Source organism: Etheostoma spectabile, chromosome 13, assembly GCF_008692095.1.
Source record: "Etheostoma spectabile isolate EspeVRDwgs_2016 chromosome 13, UIUC_Espe_1.0, whole genome shotgun sequence".
Classification (NCBI taxonomy): domain Eukaryota; kingdom Metazoa; phylum Chordata; class Actinopteri; order Perciformes; family Percidae; genus Etheostoma; species Etheostoma spectabile.
Window position 1 is genome coordinate 5,834,884 of NC_045745.1, and position 4,517 is coordinate 5,839,400.

Consider the following 4,517-nt stretch of genomic DNA (forward strand, 5'->3'; position numbering starts at 1 on the left):
CACACACACACACACACACACACACGCACACACACACACCTCTTAAGCTAATTTATGCAGTACTGATCTCAATTTACATGCATTACCATAGATCAGCATCATGTTAAGGCTGCATGCAAGGTCACTGCTGAAATGCTCCCCCCTATTTTTATGGGAGGATAACTTGTATGACAGCTGCATCAGTATATCCTTGATTTATTTCAGTAACTAATGCCTCAAAATACTGACACTCTATAGCGCTATATGCTACAATGGCTTCATGTTCTTCGCTTTTACCGCTCAAGTAGATGTGAAATGCATAGACCTCATTACCACATAATTGCAGGGTGCACCAGCGAGGATGTCTCTCTTAGCATAAGAGCCCTTAATGCTAAACAACGGGCCCTGTGTCTTTTCTGTGGAGGAACAGTATGTAATGGCATGTGAGTTGGTGAAAAGGGGAGGTGCTGGAGCCAGTGATGTCTCCCTCAGTCCCCTTTTCCTATCCCTGCCTCCCTCCCTCTCAGCTGGTTAATATGCATTTTATTATGCTGCCTGCTGTGGGGGACCATGCTCTTTTGGCTCGTCTCCTCCACTCTCAGCGTGACTCCTGCCAGGTTTGGACATAATGATTCTCCGAGATGGCAGCAGGTCCAACCCCACATTCCACTTTGCATCCAGACACAGAGAAAGCTGCGGATAATTCACCTCTGCTGACTCCCGTGTGTGTGTGTGTGTGTATGTGTGTGTGTAAATGGATTGGTCTGTGTCTTTAGACCCGGCCCGGTGAGGAAGGTGGAGAGTATGATCTGATTTAAAGCATGTCATGGATTGTGAATAATTTCCCCATTACCCCCACCCCTCCCGTCATTTTCAGGGCATATTTAATTTACCAAGAAGAGGGAGAGGGCTTGTATGTGTGTGCCTGTGTGTGTATTTGTGCATGTTTCTTTGTGTGTGTGTCACATCTATGCTGAAGACTGTCTCCTATCTTCCCGCTCCAATAAGAAAGAATTACTCCGTGCGTACTCTCTCACTATGCCTCTCTTTCTCTCTCTCCGACCCCCTGAGAGCTACAGCTGTCACAGTGTCACTTTTCCCATCCATAATTGAGAAGTGCGCACTGCACAAAGCCCATGAAACCATGTCAACCACTTCCAGTTGCTCCTGTTAAATAATCAGGCAGAACCAACAGTGCCAGGGGGGGATCTGCCTGTGCAGCTGCCTGTATCGCTAGCTTGTGTAATCAGTCCTCAACTTCCCCCTCTTCTATCTTCTCCACCCGACTACACCCTGCCCTTACCCACCTACCCAAACACACACAGTCCACTGGCTCAGAATCAGGTCACAGTGTCATGATGGAGCTAAACACCAGCTTTGTTTCGTTGTCAGGTAACAGCAGCCGAGACAGTCCCTGTTGGAGTTCCACGACTTTAAGACTAAGAGTCTGTGGCATGTGTACCATCTTAATTTAGTATGCACTAAACACTAAATACAACTAATGCTGATGATGGGAATTAGTTTTTTAGGTCCAGCATTTGGTATTAAATGAACAAATATTTTTAACTGATGATGGTGCTACATGAAAGTCTTTTTTACAAATCATCCACTGGGGAAATGTCTGTACCAAATGTCATGGCAATCAATCCAATAGTTAAGTTGTCAAGACATTTCAATAAAAAACCAAATATGTCATGTCTCATGGTGGAACTGGAGGAAAGAAAAGCCAGACATTAGTCTTCACTCTTTGGCGGCCCTGAATGTACGACATGCACAAAATATAATGTCAATCCGTCCAATACTCATCCAGTCTGGGCCGAGACGGTGGGCCCAAACCCACTGACATCCTTAGAGCCATGAATATAAGCAAGGGATGCTAACTGTGCACATCAAATGTATTCACTGTAGCAGCACTAACAAAGATAGGTGTAAATGAGATTAAGTTGCTTTTTGCTTCTGATGCTGCTCTCTACATTGGCGTTTGTCATTTTTTAAATGAAGTCTGTCAGAATTAGATCGCTAATAGTTAGATAAAGATACAAGGTGGTGTGTTTTCTTCTTTCACCTCTTTTTATCCATGCCTGTCTACACACTCCCTGCCCACATCGCTCCTGCTCTCTGTTCCCATTTCCTTCGCCCCCGTCCCTCTTCTCTCCTGACCCCTCCTCTCTTTCTCTCTCCTGATGGCAGGTTCTCGCTGGCATCTCGCAGCGTCATGAATCAAAGCAGGCGGAAAGCTCCCAGGAAGGCATATGGCGTGCTGTGTAACAGGCACCGAGCTCCTACCCCCCACCACTTCTTGGGTCTCTGTATAATTAAGCATCCCCACCTTCACCGTGGAACTGCAATGAATCACACTGTTCACATATACAGCATCTATTAGAATAACACTACCTACCCTGATGATTGTTAGGCACACACTTCGCTCTCACGGCGAGGTTGGCGTGCGTGTGCAGACAGGGGGAAAAAAGCTGGTTAAGACGCAGTGCCGTGTAGCTCGACATGAAAGAAACCTTCAACCACTTCAAAACAGAGCACAGCTTACATTTACAAAATAAGTGGTGCTGCCAAGACAGGAATTGAATGCCATACAGCTTACGTACATAAATTGTCCTGAGTGTGCGTCTGTGCTGATCATAAGAGCTGTCTAGAAATGTACACCCCCTACAGATAGGTAGAGTGTAGGCTTAGTAATGAAAGATCTATAATTACTGTGTAGTGAACAGTAATGGTAACCTCCCACTCTACAGGCTTTTGACAGCCACACAGCTCTATCTGGGAGTGTGGAATTCTTTCTATAACATGGTTCTCTGAGTCCTGTATGAGCTAAAATATACTATTCCAGGCCCAGTGTCCGACCCATACACACTGGGTAGGATTTTGGAGAAGTCTGGTGTTGAGATGGAGAGAGAACCGCCTCTGCATTCTTGGTATAATCCTGTACGGCATCCCACAGTTGGCCTCAGATAAACAGTAAGGGAGAGATAACTGAAATGCACTCCAGTTTGGTACTACTTTCTAATAAGGCATTATATATGAATAGTTAACAACTACTTACTAAACACTAGTTTAAATAATAGTTAATACATTATTTAATTACTACGTCAAATATTAGTAACTAAACAGAACAACATGGATTGCCAGGTTGTGAAAAAATCCCATTTGTCTTTAGTATAATTCATCAGACAGTAAGACATGGACACTCAATGGACAGTTCAACAATTTGCAGAGCATCCAGACTAAATGCAATTTATTAAGAAATGCTTAACATTGCCAAATAATAACAAAAAGTTTTTGGACTTTTTGATTGACAGTTTTGAACAAATAATTATGCTCTCTCTCGTTGGAACTGTGTAACTTAAGAACAAATTTGAAGTACTTGTCTTGTTACTTTATACTCCTACTCTACTACATTTCAGATGGAAATTTTGTACTTATACTTTACTTTATCTATTAGAAACCTAAAGTTCCTAGTTTCTCTACACATTAGTTTTTTTGTTTTTAAACACATGTTTTGAGCTTATGAAATGTGATGTATTGTTTATGATTAAACTACCCAACATGATATAAAGTAGACCAATTGTACGGTAAACGGTAAATTGATACCTACACATTGATCCATCAGTCATAATAATACGATGACCTACCGGTAATACATAATACTACACATAACAGTACAGTCACAGGGCCCATTAAGTACTTTTTGCTGATGATTCTTACATAATTTTACTAAAATCCTTTTAAACTGCAGACTTGATGAATTATCAGGGTGGAAGAAGCCTTCATTAACTGGTGGGACTAACATTCAAAACTACTGTATAGCCCTGATGGCTTATTATACATAAAAAAAAAAAAATACGCTTTAGTAATTTGTTTTTCTCTTTTGATCTTTCATACCACTTTATTAACTCCACTGTTTTTACATACTTAACATTATTTACTACCAAGGGACTACAGGTCCCAGTGTTCCTGTGTAATGAATTGCTCTATGATCTACTCGTGTGTGTACCCTGAATGATTATGTCTGGGCCACAGTGCCTCTCTGCCATGCTACTGCTTTCTTGTTATTTGCAGTGACACATGCAGGGGCTGGTAAAGGTCAATGGCTTCTGCCATAGAGAGGAGTAAGAGAACCTCTGGATCATAACATCTGCATATCTATGAGCCAGAGAGAGTGGCTGTGACTCGCTTCTGTGGATTTATTGACTAGCACACAGGTCTAAATGGGGAGTCATAATTGTGTGGCGACGAAGGAATCCAAGCAGGCAATATTATGTTAATGTGGAGTCTGCTAGAAGAGAAGAAAGGACTGTGGAGTAGTATTTGTGTTTTCCTGCCACTCAGAGTCTGCATCTCATGAAAGCCATCAGCTTCAAGGTTTTTCTCTCTCTGTTTGTACCAACTGGAGCTATTCATATCTGTGATTGCCCCTGAGCAGAGCTTTGTCTGTGTCGCTGACTTACCAAACTACAAGCATATGTCTAAGAAATTGTTGTGTTTGTGTGTTTTGTTTATTGTGTGTGTGTGTGTGTGTGTGT

At 42.2% G+C, this 4,517-nt stretch overlaps 1 protein-coding gene across 1 annotated transcript in view; it reads right to left on the bottom strand.

Moving 5' to 3' along the window:
- rnft1 (ring finger protein, transmembrane 1) overlaps window positions 1-4,067 on the bottom strand; it is a 21,656-nt gene extending 17,589 nt beyond the window's left edge. Inside the window, exon 1 of the mRNA XM_032534225.1 lies at window positions 4,060-4,067. The gene's annotated coding sequence lies outside the window, so the exon portion shown is untranslated. The remainder of the gene's footprint in view (window positions 1-4,059) is intronic.
- Window positions 4,068-4,517: the final 450 nt, after the last annotated feature.